Here is an 18615-nt window from a genome sequence, read left to right as displayed (position 1 = left end):
TGCGATAAACATTGCAAAGTGCGCTTAGCGTCAATTTGTTTACCGCTGGCTATCGCTGGTTTTTATCGCGGAGATAGCGCGTTATTAGCAACACGTATCTCCAAGGCGATAAAAAAACAGCGATAGCGGTGAAATGACTGTTCATTGCTGGACATCCAGGGATGAAATTCCTGCGATAGTGAAATCCTTGGTAATAAGCTAAGGTGGTCTCAGCCTGACAATCCACCTCCCATTGAAAAGATGTCTAAGTCAGGTTTCAATCAGGCATAAGGAACCAGCGATAATCGCGGTTAGCGCAAGTTTTTTTATCGCAACGCGGGCATTGATAATAGGGGAAAGTTGCGATTACGACTGTTTCCATTTAGTTTTAGTGATGAACGCCTACTTTGCATGTCATTAGCGATAAATATCGCTGACATGCAAAGTGGCAAAAAAACGGACGCTATTGCCAGTAAACTGTCGCTAACAGCTGTTAGCGACAGCTTGCTGATAGGGCAATAAAAACATCGCCGCTTTAGCGGCAAAAAGTGCCGCTAAAGCGGTGATATTGCCCCTGATAATATGCCCCAAAATGTGTACAGCGACTGTGTGTTACCGAATGTGGTCTTTTTAAACCATACTGCTTATGTTTTGATAAGATATAAGCAATGGGCACTGAAACAGGTCCCTTCCGGGCCCTGTAGTCATGGCCTTACCTTTTCATGCAAAAGCACTCACTAATTCCAGAATAATGAGTGTAAAATGAAAAAGGTAACCATGTTGTTCCTGCTTACATTTGACATGCTTTACTTAATCTTGCATTCCCTATGAGTGTTTGCTTTTTCTAGGATGTTAATTTTTTTTAGGCAGCATATTGCTCTTGTCTAGTGCGTAATTAGAATTGAGTCACATCCAGGTCTTTATAGCGGGTCAGTGCAGTGCAAGTTTCTCTAAGTGGGGCAGTATGGTTTTCAGTGGGGGAGAGGATGTGGCGCTATGGTCAGAGCTGCTGAAGTGGAACTGGTGAACCAGGTTGACCCTTAATGACCAGGCTCCCAGACCACTCTCCTGATGGAGCACATTCCTGTGCTACACCTTAGTAGGCGCCGCAAGATCTTAAAAGCCCTGGTGTCTTAGCATCAGCAGGTGGACCCTAGCGGTGCCAAGTGTGGATTAACCAGGCCTGTCCACCACTATCCATGAAGTTCACCTCCAGTCTTGGGGACGGACCTATGAAGCAGCACACCATAGAGTGGGAGTGATTCTGTCACTGAGGTCACAGGACCCTTGAGCAGGGTGGCTCTAGGGCAGTGCGACTGCACCGGGCACTAACTTCAGGTGGGGGCGTCATGTTTGTAAGTATAATATGGTTTTAAAAGCACTTGCTGCCTCCTTCCTGGCCTCCAACATTTTTGTGCAACAATAAAAATGTCTTGACAATTCCAGTGATTAATGTTCTTAGTAGAAGGTTTGACTCATGAAAAGGAATGGCAGAGGTGTAATGTGCATGCTGATAAGAACATGTGCCATGCAGATCACAAAGTGCACATAATGTGAATAGGTCAGTGGGTCACTGCTTTTGTCAGAGAGACCCTATTGTTACTTGCAGTTAATAAGTTAAAATCCTAACATAGAACAGTGAGCTATTAACTGTCATTTAAGAGCTGCATGCAAACTCCAAGGTATAAATTAGAGTGTTATGTTTTTTTTCCCCAGTCTTCGATTATCCTAATGTTGCAAAAAAGGGTTCATTTGGGTAGAAATCATTCTGATTATTAAAGAGAACCCCCAACCATGGTATTATGTTTTTAATTCTGAGTTTGTGTTTCTGCAGACTAATCACTATTAAACTATGCTGCCTACTAGTATGGTTGTCATGTGACTCCTACACTTTGTAGTCCTTTGTCTTATGTAACATTTCCTACACAGTGATTTGCACACATATAAATGATTGTCTCTGTGTAATATGTGTGATGTAAAGTGCTCTGACACCCTACACTGGTATTAGTGCTGCTGTAAATTTTCTGATACTTTATTATTTTGAAATTTGTACACATGCTAACAGTCTCTGCAAAGATTTTTCCTTATTAGTACTAGTGGAACATACAACTGCAGCAATGAGAAAGGTGACCAGTTAACCTTTGCAAAGGGCTCTCCACTTCACAGCAGCACAAGTCACATTTTTTAGTAACTTTTGATGTGTTTGAGCTATAAACAATTTATTAGTTAAAATCGTCAGATTATGCAGCAGATGATGTATTAAGTGGCAAATATGGCAAAGCCATAGTTATGTGGAAAACATTTGCAAACTAGGATATTTTGCCATTCATGTTTGAACTGCTCTTGTGGGAAAAGGGAGGAGAAGTGCTGATGACAGAAACTCCATGGCTGGGAGACAAATGGCTTGCGATTCCACTTTTAAGGATATTTGGGACATTCTGTGATTGGAAACATATCCCACTTTGTGAATGTATTTTAATGTCAGGAACACATATTTAACCTTAAATAAACGGTAAACAGACATAATATCGAAAAAAAAATATCGACTGGACAGAATATCGAGTTTGAAAAATATAGAATGGACAGAATATCGAATTGCCAAAATATAGTGGTGAAGAATATCGAAAATCAGGTAAGAAATATCGATTTACATAATATAGAAGTAAGTAATATCGACAGTCATAATATAGTTGTTAAAAATATCGAATTTTTTTATAGTGTTTTAAGTGTTAGTATATGTGTTAAAAGTATGTATTAATTTTGGAATGTATGTTTGAATATTTTTAAAGTAATGAATTTTATGTTATTTAATTTTTGTGTAATTTAATTCCGTAGCGGGTTGTGGGTTTATAGGGGATTAGGGTGGGAAGTAATTTAATTATAGTATATTAAATAATCTTTTTTAGGAAATAATAATTATTTTTAATTTTATTTTGCGTTTTACTTCTGTAGCGGGTTGTGGGTTTATAGGGGAATAGGGTGGGAAGTAATTTACTTGTTATTAAGTAATTTTTTATTGGTATTGTAAATTAATTGGTTGTTGATTAATTATTAATTGGTAAATAATTTGTATTAATTGGTAATTCATTTGTATTAATTGTTTAATTGATAATTATGTTCATTTTATTAATTTATTATTTGTAGCGGGTTGTGGGTTTATAGGGGAATATGGTGGGAAGTCATTTAATTGTAAATAATTAATTATTGAAATAATTATTGTATATTGATAATTAATTTATTATTAATTAATTATTTATAGGTATTGTTTGTATTTATTAATTTTTGGTATTGAAAATTAATTGGTTGTTAATTAATTATTAATAGGTAATTAATTTAAAAAACAATATATTGGTATTTATAACTACTTAATTATTAAATATTGTATCATTGGTAATTAATGTTAATACTTTTATTTTGGTATTAATAATTACTTTATTTTTAATAAAAGATTACATTATTATTTTCCCGACTATTGCACTTACTGGAATGGAAATGGTAATTTTTACCCCTATGCTATCCAACGCTTTCCCTACTGTTGCACTCACTGGAGTGGGAATAGTAAATTTTACCCTCCCGCTATCCAACGCTTTCCCTACTGTTGCACTCTCTGGAGTGGGAATAGTAATTTTTACCCCTACATTATACAACGCTTTCCCTACTGTTGCACTCTCTGGAGTGGGAATAGTAATTTTTACCCCTACTCTAGCCAATGCTTTCCCTACTGTTGCACTCTTTGGAGTGGGAATAGTAATTTTTACCCCTATGCTATCCAATGCTTTCCCTATTATTGCACTCTCTGGAGTGGGAATACAAATTTTTACCCTCCCGCTATCCAACTCTTTCCCTACTGTTGCACTCTCTGGAGTGGGAATAGTAATTTTTACCCTCCCGCTATCCAACGCTTTCCATACTATTGCACTTACTGGAGTGGTAATTGTAAATTTTACCCGCCCGCTATCCTATGCAAAAAATATTGAATATTTTTAATTAACATTACGTTAATATATATGTATAATTTTTTTTTTTTTACTTACATTAATTATTGATTAATTTTAAAGTTATTAAGTATTTTTAAGTATGTTTTAGTTAATTATATGTATTATTCCATTAATTTTACATTACTTTTAAGACATTTAAAAAATTCGATATTTTGACCAACTATATTTTTTACAACGATATTTTGGATTCTATATTTTTGTACTTACCTGTTTGTAGATAGGGATTCGATATTTTGGCATTCTATATTTTTTTCCTCGATATTTTGGCAAGTCGATATTCTCCTTCTCGATATTTCGTCAGAGATCCAAATAAACATGTGTATCTATTGGTTAAATTAAATAATGTAATAAGCTGTAACCGGTTAGTGAAATGGGAAACGAATACTAAAAATTGGGATATTTTGCTCTTTCTGCCACACCTCTCACTCTGCCCACTAACCCAATCCATTAGTTATTCCCGCCCTCTGATTCTCCTCCCACAGTTTCCCTACTTTTTTTCCCCCACTTCGACCACTGCCTGGCACTAACATGCATTAGAGACAACTGTGGGCTTTTACCACTGGGTCTCTTAGAGAACGACACCTCCGGTCCATACACGGGGGCTACACACAGCACGTTTCGGGGTTCTCCGCACAACTTGTTTGCTATTTGACGCCAGACTTCTGCAGCTTGAGTTGAGGAAATTAAACATCCCCTTGTGCTTGTATAAAACATAGCTGCCAAATGGCATTGGCACCATGTCGTGTCCATTCGTAGCTTTTATCCAACAACACTTTGAATGCTGGAATGTTTAACCCCTTACTTAGATGGTCACAGCACAACTCCCAGAATGCAAGGCGCTGTTGGCTTAAAATCCAGGCCTGGCTGGCGGTGTCACACGTGACGATAGAGCCATTTGGAGGCAATGGTGAATCTGTAATTTAGCAGGCCTGTGTATACTCTTAGTAAATTGTAAATACCACCAGTGTTAACACACTGAGGCCTCTGTTTGTTATGAAGTAAGGCCCAGTCTGGTTGTTCAGGTCAGTCCTTGTGAGGGAAGCTGCTGGACATGTTTTTACCATGCACTTTGAAAGTATTTTCACCTTGATGCAAGAAGAAAGTTGGATTGTTTTACAAAACATGCCTGATTTTTGTATATTGCTGGACTGATGATTGCTTTATTTTGCACTCTGAAAGTATTTGCACTTTTTCTTTTGCTTTGCCAACTACAGTTTAAATAGATTGTCATTAGGTACTTGCTAATATGGTTTGTTTTTATTCTACATGCGGTGTTATTTATGGTGCTGCTTGCACTTGTCTGTAATACGTGTACCTTAAATGTATTGTATTTGTATTTAGCATCATTTACACTACAGAAATGATAAATTAAAACAGACAAACATCTGCATCAATATTCTGAAGCATCCAAACAGTTTTCTTCCTCAGCCTTGTTTGCCTGCCTGTTTTGCAGTGCTTACTAATAAATACATTATGATTGAAATTTCTTCCTCAGTTCACGTTATTATCATACACAACCCTTGACAGTCGCTAGTGTGTGGCTGCAGATAATTCACCAGTCTATTTCTCTAGACATTCGCAGGATACTGAGTTAAAGCTTGTGTACTTCTCATGTATATTGTCAGTCGAGTTTTTATGGAATTGCAGGTTTGGGTTGGTCTTTCAAAGTTTCAATGTATTGTCAATTCTATTTCAGACCCTTCATAGTTGTTCTTTGTTCTTCAGCCATAGGCAGTTCCTGAGACAATAGGACCGCACCTTGGCATTGTTCTGATTGCTGCCTCAGTTAAATAATCTGATTTTGAAAGTATTGTTATAAATGGCATAGCTTGCATGTTAAGAGTGTTTCCCACTTTCTCATTGGAACTTAGAGAAAGACAATATAGAGTCATTTCATTTAAATGTTGGAGGTTTCAAATCAAAATATGCTAGATTTCTGGGTGGTAGGGCAAAGTGGCAGATGGTGGGCTGCGCCGCCGGGGGAGGGGGCCCCCCTCCATGTGCTTTGCAGGGGGGCCCCCTCAAGTTTCGTTACGCCACTGGAAGGAATGTTATCCAGTCACGAGCAAGGGGCTGACCCAAAGACAATTCTTTGTAGTATTGTCTGAAATGTTGTCGGTGACAAGCATCTGAAGCTGTCTGCCGCTAGACAACAAAAGATATTTATTAATGTATAGGAAGAAATGCTTTGCTAGATAGGTAGATGGCGCAATCCTGCCATCTACAGGTTTAAATTAAAAATAATGAAAATTCGAGTTTTTCAATTGTATTCCCCAATAAATTTAAATCGAATTTAACATTCATTAAAGTGATGCTTTTACAAACAGAATATGTGGGCAAAAACAACCTCGAAATTAATTTTTCTGAGATTAAACTCAAAATAACGAATGTCCCCAAAACATTATCATGCCCTTACATAGATTAATAGGGGTTTAGCACTATGTAATTATTGCAAAGCCATTTTGCAGTGCCCTCGCATCAACGTTTCAATACAAAAACCTTTGCATGAGAAAGATGTTCGAGGCTGCCATTTGCGCTTCTTTGTGTCTGTACCCCGCTGTTACAATACTTGCACAAAGTCACGTTACTGCAACACTAGGAATCCCACCTAAGCAAACACACAAAGGGTAGAAAGGCAGACAGCAGGTGAGTGGTGATACTAATCAGGGAAATGTTTAATTATTTAACTTTATTTTTGATGAAGGATCCTCTCTTAGGAGAAATGTGTTCCTTGTAACTTTTGAAGTGAATAATTCACTGGCCTCACACCAAGCAATGTACCAAAACAGCGAAGCTCTCCCCATGTGCACTTGTGAGTTGTTGCTCTCAAACACGGTGTCCATTTTTGAAGCGAGTAGACCACGACTCATCCTACACACTAGCAACCACACACGGAGTGGGACCTGGCCCTTTAAAATAAGAAAGTGTACTTCCTTTAGAACGTGGAGGTCTGGAACTCATATATGATCTCTTACAATGAAGATCCCCCAAGCACGACTGTGCCATAGAGGACTATGTATAAGGATTTGACCGTGTACTTTACGGTTGTTATAAGCGACCTTTGAGGCTAGGAGGTTTTGCCCTGATCTCTGTGCCCTTATATCATTCTCCTATATGTCAGGAATGCCCATACTGCAGCCACAGTAAGGTCTCTCTTGTTATGAGAAAAGCCAGCCACAATTTTGATGTTAGAATTACTTGCCAAAACAAGATGAAAGTCAGTCCAGATCCCCTCAACTTTCGTTATGCCACTGTGCTACCCAGAAACTACAAGATAAGGAGAACAATTCCTATCACTATCAAAATTACTAATATTCAAATTAACAACGACTGGAGCAAAGCCTGGTTGACGAACATATGGTAAGGCCTGAACATTTGGAGAATGTGTTTGATATCTTTGCAATCAAGTTGTACAAATACCTACATGGCCTGATCTGCCAGAACAGAAACAACATGGAAAGACTAAAGACAAGTGGGGGCCATGGGGCAGATCTATAGGTTCAAATAACATAAACAGACAACCAATATGCACAATGATCAATGAGTATGCGCAAGATAGAATGAGGACTGCAGGACCGATATGGCACAACCCCAACTGAGATCAACCTTAGCTGTCTGACATCTGTGCTGATGTGTCAAGTGAGCTCAGGGGGCTTAGAGACTGGGCCCAGCTTGTTCTGGCCTCTGATTCGCCACAGACAGTGCCCCTGCACCTGAGCTGATCCCATGAATTTGCAGTGCTGCAGGCTGCTTATAGAGATTGTGTCCATAAAGTCCTCTTTCTTGCCCTGCCACCATCTTGTCTAGCTGACAACAAGATGGTACCAGGACAAGAGGGCAGCAACTGGTGTCCTTTGGGTGAGCAGGTAGCATTAGGGTTGTGGGACACGAAGCCCCAAGTAATCCAACGTTTCTCCTGATACGCCCTGGTTGCAATGCTTCTTGGAGGCAGAGTGGGTGGCCAGAAGATAACCCCAACTCCCCCCCCTATATATTAACCGCTTGGCTTGGGACGACATAAGACGCTCTGCCCGGCACAAAAAGCACAACGTTGTTGTAGCTTAATATTGGCACTGCTCTTTTTCAACACAATTCTATGTAAACTGTGGCGTATTTTGACTGCTGTGGTGATGTAGAAATCTGAATCACTGAAGCGGACCCTACTGATTCGGACTTCCTTTTCCCAAAGTGTGGCAAGTTTTAGCAGCTCTTGTATGAGTGGAATGGCTTTGCAGAACCCTCTCAAGCACTTCCCTTCAATGCTACATTAAGGTAGATTTTTGTGCTCCAGTGTTTGATTATTCTGAATGGGACCAACTACATTGCTTTATATATGTTTGTGAAAAATAGTGGGCACTGGGACCTGTCATGGGTCGATAGATGTTTGGAGCATGTTACTGCACTTTGAGCTATTAGCCTTCCAGCCTTATGGAGCAATAGCATCAAATGTGGGGACGATTTATTGTTTTTTTGTGCTACACTGCTACTATCTTTGCCCTGACGAAGGCCCCAAAAATGTATTTATTTTCAGAGCTGTAATGTATGCTGACTAGCCAGAGATAATAAATTAACCCTGAAGGTCTGTATCCATGTGGAAATAATTAATCCAAACTTGCCTGATTAGATGATTTACGATTAGACTTTTCAGTTTGTTTGTCTTGGCCCATTCATTGTAACATATTGTAAGAATGTTCACACGGTGCCCATGAGCTTGTTGTTTTCGCTTGTGTTTTAGTCACTATTCATGAATGAACATGTTTTTATAAGTTTATTTAATGTTTCCCTCGTCGTTAGCTTGTCTTTTCCTTCTATTTTGTCTCTTTCTTCCTCTTTTGCTATTATGACTATTCGGTTCCAGTGCCTTGACATAGACTTCAATTAGGTATAGACATCTGTGGAATGATAGCAAATAGTTTATATGCTGAGAACCCCATTTGTGTTTTTTACTGATTTGGTTGAAAGTTAGTTACGAAAATGTGAATTAACTGAACAAATACATCCTCTCCAAAATGCAGCATGCTAATATTTGCTTCGTTTTAATAAGTAAAGTTGCGTCTTCAATTAAAATTTTAAAACAAAGAATAATGATTCGTCAGAAAGTTATAAGAAGAGTTTGTTGTTTTGAACAGAGGGTGTAATGTGTGATGAACGTCCCCGTGTTTTTGAGCGCACAATGTCAGGGACATGTCGTATAGCAATAATCTCAAAGGTCCTGAGTCGGGTGTGGGTGGATATCGTAACATGACTCATGCATTTAAAGCCACAATGACAGCACCCGCTGAGTCACAAACGAGCCGTCTATGCAGACAATCAACAAAGCATCAACCTCTTGCCCAAAAAATAACCAGCGTCCCGCGAAGTTGCCCGAATATGTGCCCTACTAAACTTTAGTCCAAAATCTTTTTACCCTCTTTTTTCTCCTCTGTGGTACCCTACACCCCCACAATTCGAATTACGTTTGCACTGTAGTCTGCAAAATGAATCATTTCCGATTTCAAAAGCAAACGCACTGCAACATTTTTGAAAGATATTTGGGTGTGCACAATTAAAACAGTGTGTGACCCAGCAGAACTCTTTCTGCTTTCAGGGACCAATTGAGGTGTTGAAACGTTTCCCACTGGAATGTGCAGGCGAAATGTACCCTGCTGCCGCCTCTTGTCTGCGCCTCTGCTTCACGGTATCACACTTCCCGCTCAATGGCGGCTGCTCGGGTTACAGCCGAGGAGGACAAAGGCCGCCGGCGTTCTTCCCACGGAGGAGGAACGGGCGGCGGGTGTGAGTGAGGGGCCGAGGCAGCAGGTGAGTGCGGTGGGAGTGACGACAAGAAGGGTCTGTTTCACAGGGAGGAAGGGCTGATGCTGCGCGTGACGGATGGCCCGGGGCAGACAGGTGAGCGATGGATGCGTGGGAGAGTTTATCTCCCAGGAAGGAAGCGGTGATGGCGGCGTGTGCGTGATGGAAGGACCGGAGAATAGTGATGCGTTTGACTTGTAGGCTTGTAGGAGAATGATGCGTGAGGGGACCTAGGGAAGCGAAAGAGTAGGGACCGTCAGGTGGAAGTTGTCTCACAGGAAGCTACGAAAATGCGACTGCTTGTATTTTTATTGGTGAAGCGCAACCTTACCATTAGGGACAGCTTCAAAGCGCTAGTCGGTGGGGGGAGTGCAGTGTGTGTGGCACCTTGGCTCAAAGAAAAGAGAGGTTGGACTGGCCATGCGGGGACAGTTGATGACCAGGGGGCTGCTTTTAGGAGTGTGTGGGGTGGGGGGGGGGGGGGTGGTTGGTAATCAGCATTCCATCCCAGCACGCAGCCCAAATGGGGTGCACACTGTTTTTTTTGGAGGAAGGTGTATAATTTCCCCCTCTTCCCCAGTCCTCCAGATGTCTTGCTCACTCGCTGCACTCACTCAGACCACTAGGGGGTGGGATGAGCACGTTTCCCAGGGCTGCCTCTAGCTCCCAGCCCTGCGCTGGCAGGGTGTGTGAGGGAGGGACCCGGGTCAAAAAAGGAGGATCACCTGGAGTCATTCTGAGGTCATCCCATGACTTCGGCGGGGCTATGCCTGTAATCATCTGGGGAAGTCATTGCAGGCCATCCTGAAGTATGTATAAAGACAGAATATGTACAGGGGGTGACTAGAGTCATCACTGAAACTGCTCCATGACTCGTTCCTGATTACTTCAGTGGAAAACATGTGATGATGTTTTACTGCTACCGGATGATCCCATGATGATTTCAGGATTAGACAGTATCACTCCAGGATGGGTTCCTGATTATTTCACTGGAAAAGGTGATGATCATTTACTAGAGCCAGAAACAGGTGAGCACGTGGTCTGCTGCTAAAGGGGGAGTGGGGGTGGAGGAGAATAGGCAGGAGTGGCCGCCTCAGCGCGAGCGAGTCAGGTGGTGGTGTACGTGAAGGGCGTAGGAAGAGAAAACTACAGGTCCATGGGGCTTCAGGGAGAGACAGAGGCGATGGAAGTGAGTTGCAAGGGAGTTTCTGTCGTAGAGGAAAAATAGGTGAAATGGCTGTTCACATGTGGTACAGAGTTTAGTGATGGGTGTGAGGAATTAGTTCATAGAGGGAATAAAGTCTGACAGAGAGTGACCCCACGAGGCAGATGTGAGTGCATGCATGTTGGCTCTGGTTAGTGCCTGTTCGATTAATAGAATATGTCTCATACACATCTGCTGCAACAACATCGCCCAAACCCCAAAACCCACATTTCACACCTGGAGCCTACCGGTGTCATCTGTAGTTGCTTAACTCAACTGTCCACTAAAGCGAGGAGACATAAGGTGAGAATACAGGTGGTATGGCCTGTCTGCTTGGGGATCGAGTGGAACATGTCTGTGAAGGAGGGCTACCGGGATGGAGGCATGAGGAGGGTGGGATCAGACGCCAGGTGGTGGTATTTCAACCTGGGAGAGAGGGGATGGTGGCAGGGAGGTTAGAGATGGAGCCTGTCTTCTGGCTGTTGACAAGGTGCTTTGGGGTTGGCGAGTGGTGTTGGAAGCCACTTGCTGGTGAAATACTTTGCTGACTTCTTCCCACTTCATAGCTCTCTGCAGTACACATATGCGCTGGCAAATTGTTATGTTTTTGGTATTTCAATAGCTTAGGATCTGTTATTGTTATGCACTTGCAGCACATCCTGTAGTCTGGCAGTGACTTTCCAAATAGCTGTGAGATTTCCATTGCACACCAGATTGAGATTAGGCTTGTGAAGATAGGCAATCAGCAGGGTGAGTGAGCATGTTTGTAGGGGAAGTTAATGTGTGTTTCTGGTTTCTACTGGGAGAGACTGAAGGGCTGTATTGAATCACTCACACATCTTCTAGGATGGTAAACAGGCACAGTTCCTAACAATAGAATATATGTAGCGTGTTTAGGCTGTGCTTGCTGTTTGTTAGGCGTAAACATGGGGTGTCCTGGTGGAGCATGCTGTAGTGAGCCCCATGTTCTGTAGCAAATATTCAGATGAATCAAGTGCAATTTATTATGATTGCCGAGTGTGGGTCATGACTCACCAGAGGCCTTCTGACAGCATACAGAGCCTGGATATCTCCACAGGCGTGTAGCCGTGCTTTACAAATCATGATTGATTTGTTGATACACAAATCTCTCAGCCTTTGGGTCTAGTGCCTAATGACGTCACCAAAATACCAAGATGGCAATATTAATGGGATTATATTACACACTTCCCCATTATGTATGCTCTCGCTCTTTAAATACAAATATATATATTTATAAGCAGATGTTTTAGTAATGATTGTGTATTTTTAAGTGTCATAATTATGCACTGTTGCTTACCTAACTTAAGTGTGATAATCTTTAGTTCTTTTGCAAAAAGTGTAAATAATATAAAAATAAAATTGAATATCAGTATTAACATATTAAAGTTGTATCTTATATGCATTTCATGCTGGCATCTTCTATTTGAGTACACTGCCACGTGTTTTATATGGATGTAATGATAGTATCACGTTTGTGAAAAAAGTAGACATTTGTGGACAAAAACATGTAGCATCATATATTGTATGAGCATGTTCTAAAACATTCTGCACTTAAACCAGTTTTTGGGTGAAATATAACTGTAATATTCCACACAAACTGTACATTTTCCATATAATATTGCTATTAGGTATTACAATTTGTAGAATTCCTGTTATTATTCCTTTTGTATTGTTTGTTGCTCCTCGCCTCCAAAGCATTGAGCAAGACAAGAGAGCTACACATCAGCCCTCATGCCTTCCACTGAAAGTGTGGGGGGGATTTCTTCCCTGCCTGGATTTGCCTACGGTCCAGGGGGGTTTAATTGTTTTGTACTGGCCCCCCACATTGCCTAAGAATGGGGCATTTCAGCACTTTGTCAAGGGATAGAGGTAGCCCTAAACCGTCCCTCATTGCCAAGAAGGGAGTGTGGGGCGGGGGTGCTTTTTTCACTGTCCACCCATGTTGCCCAAAGGGCAAGCCACTGAAGAGCAGGGCACCTCACACCTGCCCTTACTCCCTGATCCCAGTTCCGAACAGGGTGCTGGGGCAGCTGGGACCTGCCCTGCTCCTGAGTGTCATGAAGCCAGTGGCAGCTGGCTCATAATGGGCGATAGGGCTCTGCCTTACCACTTATAGACTGCCAACTAGAGTAATCTTACAAAAGAACATTCAGTTACCTACCTTGCTCAAGTGTACAGCTCTCGGTTACTAATCTAACGATGTTTTGCTGCTGTCTCTACGCTGTCAGCACAATCCTTCACTCAGATAAACAGAATAGTTAAGATCTGAGGAAATGGAGCAGAGAAAGGATCACCTCTCTCTGCCTTGTTTAGCAAGGTATGATGATGACTAGTTGGTATAATTCACATCATAGTCTCCTTAAATGAGTGGGTGTATCGTGTGGCACAAAGGAGGAGGATTAGTGAGTAAATTGTTAATTGTGCAACCATTGGTCCTGGGTCTAATGACGGCTTCCCGCTTCAACACATTGTGTGATCTGGGCAAGTCACTTTAATATAATATTCCAACTCCTATTGTCTAATTGGAAAAAATGTGCACTTAGAAACAACTTACACATCAGAGTTAAGCTATGCATATAGGCTGGACATATATTATGCTGATTCTGATTTGCTGTAGTTCAGATTGTATGAGTACTTTGAGAAAGTCAGTGGCCCTTGTCTTACATTGCACAGACATTCACCTAGTACGGGCACTTGACAACAACATATTGTATTCTGGGACTCGTAGTTCTCTTTGACATCCCCATTTTAATCCCAGCATGCAAGGTGCAGTTGGTTTAAAAGTGTCACAAACGACGTGGGATCACTTGCCAACTATCCCTCTGTAACATTAACTTAAAGTATTCCACAAAAACACTGCACCGCCAAACTGCTTTAATGGTTGTCTGGCTGAAAGGTACTTGGAAATTCCTACAACCAACACAAATGTTGAACGTGACTGGTACCAAAGCATCCATTAAATGGCCGCCATTAATTCACTTTGACAAATGAAGATGGTTATTGGTATTACTAGTAAAAAGGGATTGCGGAAGGTTGTTGATATCTTTCATTAATAACAAGAGGGTAATCACATGAATATATGATGTTACAATGCATGCAATTACAACGCATGCTTTTACAATGCAGTCTTTACATCGCAACTACCATTACATTGCATGATTTTAGAACGCATGCCATTACAACGCATTTGTGAAAACTACCATTACAATGCATACCATTACAACGCATAATACTTTTAGGGCAAAAGTAGGGTAAGTGTTGGATAGTGTAGGGGTAAAAATTACTATTCCCACTCCAGTGAGTGCAACAGCAGGGTAAGCTTTGGATAGTGTAGGGGTAAAAGTTACTAATTGTTGGATAGTGTAGGGGTAAAAATTACTATTCCCACTCCAGTGAGTGCAACTGTAGGGAAAGTGTTGGATAGTGCAGGGGTAAAAACTTACTAATCCCATGTACCACAAAACCCATAACCACCCTAATACTAAAAAATCTCCATTACTTATAATGCGTTGTAATGGTATGAGTTGTAATAGCATGCGTTGTAATGGCATGCATTGTAATGGCATGCAATGTAAAGGCAGTTGTGTTGTAACAGTTGCGTTGTAAAGGTGGGTCATTGTAATGACTGCGTTGTAATGGATCTTTCCCTAATCTCATACCACACACTGATTTGACTCTCGACCCCTTCATAATAAATGGTGATTAAATGTTTATAGTTAGGAATTATCATTTAAAAAACCTTGCAAATTCACTGAAAAAAACATAGGTTTCACACACGTTATAGTTAGGAATTAGCATTTAAAAAACCTTAAAAAGGAGGAGGAGCCTAGCGCGCAACCAAGATGGCCGCGTAGGTGCGAGGCTCCCGAGGACCTCCGCAACCTCCTACGTTTATCCTGTCTTCATCCTGAATCGGTTGAGGGGACTGTGTCGGTGAACCTGAGCCGAGGTGGTACCCGTTTTCCGTTTTTGAATCGGACCCCGGGGGCTGGGGTGGGCATCGACTGAAGTTTGCGGCCTTCTTCTCTCCTGACCCCGGACTCGAGTTTGGGGGTGACCCAGTGGCGAAGTGAATAACAACGGCGGGCCGGGCCTGGCGAGTCGCGTACCCCGCACTTTCACTTTCGCTTTTGAGTCCCCTTGCCGTCATCGCGAGTGGGACTACGGCGCTTCTTTGTGTGGTGGTGGCCTCGCTGGGGGACCCTGCCTGCCTGCCTGCGGGGACCCGCTCCGCCTTCCTGAGGTGACCCCCGGGGCTCACGGCCTTGATTGCTTGCTCTCCACTGCATGACTGGCGGGGGTGCGAGATACGCGACGATGGCCACGAAGCAGGATGGAGATCGGCTGAAGGCCAAATCGACCCGGCGTGGCACCGCACCTCAAGTCAACATTATGGATCGCTACACCCTCCCGAAGGGGTCTCCCGGCGGATCGCACAAGTCTTCCGAGTGTCCCCCGGATGCCCCGGATTTGCCTACGGATCTGACTTTGCAGGACGTCATGGGCGCCATTGCTGAGATGAAGACCTCAGTAGGCCAACAATTCGACACCTTGGCGCACAAACTCGATGCGGTCCTCATCGATGTCAACCTTGTTAGAGCAGATCTATCTAAGACAAATGACCGGGTTGACTCCTTGGCCCATACCGCGTCGGGCCTCACGACTGAGGTCGCGGCCCTTCAGACAGAGGTGCGCCGGCTCCGGCAGGCAAGTGCGCTCACGGATCGGCGCCTGGAGGACTCCGAGAGCAGGGCCCGGAGGAATAACATTCGCATCATCGGAGTGCCCGAGGGACGGGAGGACTCGGCGGCGGATCTCTTTGTGGAGGACCTGATTTCTACCCATCTCCAGCCTCGAGGACTGAGTAAATTCTTCGCGGTGGAGAGGGCCCATAGAGTTCCTGGCGGCAGACCGAAGGTCGGAGCTCCTCCGCGGCCTCTTATTGCCCGTATCTTCAACTTTCGGGATAGGGATGTGATTTTGCAAGCTTCCAGACTGCAAGGGCCGCTTAAGCTGGAGAACATGGAGGTGAACTTTTATCCTGATTTCACGCAGGCGGTCCAGAAGCAGAGACTGAGTTTCATGGGCGTTAAGCGGCGGCTTCGAGACATGAGCTTAAAATACGCCATGCTTTTCCCGGCCAGGCTGCGTGTGGAGGCTGATGGTCGCACTCACTTTTTTGACCGTCCCGAGGTGGCCGGGGACTGGTTGGACACTTTGTCTGGGGGACATGATCGGGATGGGATGGGGGCGGCGGGAGGAGAGTGCCCACCGGACCGGGTATGAGGTATTGACACTGGGGCTCATTCCTGATGATGCCACCTTTCGGCCAGGCTTAGGGTTTCTTGACTGTTGTGTCTTGTTTCCCCTCCGTTGGAGGTGGTGCTGTGTCTCGAGGGGGTTCTCTTTCCTCCTCTAGGGGGTCTTTGTAGTTTAGTTTACACAGGGGCGACAGGCACACTGCAAGTTGGGGGGGCTATTTGGGCTCATGCAGGGGTGCAGGGAGGGGGGAGTTTTGTTTGGGATGTTGGGTTGGGGTTGGGTATTGTTTATTTGTAAAACACACAAGATGATGGACGGAATGTTGCACAATGGCAAAACACTCACCCCCAGTCACAGATCTGGGTTTAATCCATCGTTATTTTGCTCACCACACCACCCCAGTTCAGACATGGCCATATGCAAATCAGTCTTGACCCTGTGCCTCATGGGAACAGTCCAGCCCGAACTGCCAAGCCATGTCTTCCCTGGACCGGAATCAAGCATCCTAGGACCGGTTTCTGGCTATCAGCCGTCATCAGCCAGGATAGCTTGACTCCAGTGGCGTAGTGAGCACGGGACCCACGTCTGGGCATACCCTTCCCACATAGGGTGAACAGCAAAACACACAAGATGATGGACGGAATGTTGCACAATGGCAAAACACTCACCCCCAGTCACAGATCTGGGTTTAATCCATCGTTATTTTGCTCACCACACCACCCCAGTTCAGACATGGCCATATGCAAATCAGTCTTGACCCTGTGCCTCATGGGAACAGTCCAGCCCGAACTGCCAAGCCATGTCTTCCCTGGACCGGAATCAAGCATCCTAGGACCGGTTTCTGGCTATCAGCCGTCATCAGCCAGGATAGCTTGACTCCAGTGGCGTAGTGAGCACGGGACCCACGTCTGGGCATACCCTTCCCACATAGGGTGAACAGCAAAACACACAAGATGATGGACGGAATGTTGCACAATGGCAAAACACTCACCCCCAGTCACAGATCTGGGTTTAATCCATCGTTATTTTGCTCACCACACCACCCCAGTTCAGACATGGCCATATGCAAATCAGTCTTGACCCTGTGCCTCATGGGAACAGTCCAGCCCGAACTGCCAAGCCATGTCTTCCCTGGACCGGAATCAAGCATCCTAGGACCGGTTTCTGGCTATCAGCCGTCATCAGCCAGGATAGCTTGACTCCAGTGGCGTAGTGAGCACGGGACCCACGTCTGGGCATACCCTTCCCACATAGGGTGAACAGCAAAACACACAAGATGATGGACGGAATGTTGCACAATGGCAAAACACTCACCCCCAGTCACAGATCTGGGTTTAATCCATCGTTATTTTGCTCACCACACCACCCCAGTTCAGACATGGCCATATGCAAATCAGTCTTGACCCTGTGCCTCATGGGAACAGTCCAGCCCGAACTGCCAAGCCATGTCTTCCCTGGACCGGAATCAAGCATCCTAGGACCGGTTTCTGGCTATCAGCCGTCATCAGCCAGGATAGCTTGACTCCAGTGGCGTAGTGAGCACGGGACCCACGTCTGGGCATACCCTTCCCACATAGGGTGAACAGCAAAACACACAAGATGATGGACGGAATGTTGCACAATGGCAAAACACTCACCCCCAGTCACAGATCTGGGTTTAATCCATCGTTATTTTGCTCACCACACCACCCCAGTTCAGACATGGCCATATGACTGGGGGTGAGTGTTTTGCCATTGTGCAACATTCCGTCCATCATCTTGTGTGTTTTGCTGTTCACCCTATGTGGGAAGGGTATGCCCAGACGTGGGTCCCGTGCTCACTACGCCACTGGAGTCAAGCTATCCTGGCTGATGACGGCTGATAGCCAGAAACCGGTCCTAGGATGCTTGATTCCGGTCCAGGGAAGACATGGCTTGGCAGTTCGGGCTGGACTGTTCCCATGAGGCACAGGGTCAAGACTGATTTGCATATGGCCATGTCTGAACTGGGGTGGTGTGGTGAGCAAAATAACGATGGATTAAACCCAGATCTGTGACTGGGGGTGAGTGTTTTGCCATTGTGCAACATTCCGTCCATCATCTTGTGTGTTTTGCTGTTCACCCTATGTGGGAAGGGTATGCCCAGACGTGGGTCCCGTGCTCACTACGCCACTGGAGTCAAGCTATCCTGGCTGATGACGGCTGATAGCCAGAAACCGGTCCTAGGATGCTTGATTCCGGTCCAGGGAAGACATGGCTTGGCAGTTCGGGCTGGACTGTTCCCATGAGGCACAGGGTCAAGACTGATTTGCATATGGCCATGTCTGAACTGGGGTGGTGTGGTGAGCAAAATAACGATGGATTAAACCCAGATCTGTG

At 44.0% G+C, this 18615-nt stretch overlaps 1 protein-coding gene across 1 annotated transcript in view; it reads left to right on the top strand.

Moving 5' to 3' along the window:
• The first annotated feature begins 9801 nt into the window (after positions 1 to 9801).
• TRPV4 (transient receptor potential cation channel subfamily V member 4) overlaps positions 9802 to 18615 on the top strand; it is a 601330-nt gene continuing 592516 nt past the window's right edge. Inside the window, exon 1 of the mRNA XM_085636146.1 lies at positions 9802 to 9866. The gene's annotated coding sequence lies outside the window, so the exon portion shown is untranslated. The remainder of the gene's footprint in view (positions 9867 to 18615) is intronic.

This window comes from Triturus cristatus, chromosome 11 (genome assembly GCF_964204655.1).
Source record: "Triturus cristatus chromosome 11, aTriCri1.1, whole genome shotgun sequence".
NCBI lineage: Eukaryota > Metazoa > Chordata > Amphibia > Caudata > Salamandridae > Triturus > Triturus cristatus.
Note: the sequence above shows the minus strand (reverse complement) of the source record. Positions and strands in the feature narration are given on the sequence as shown.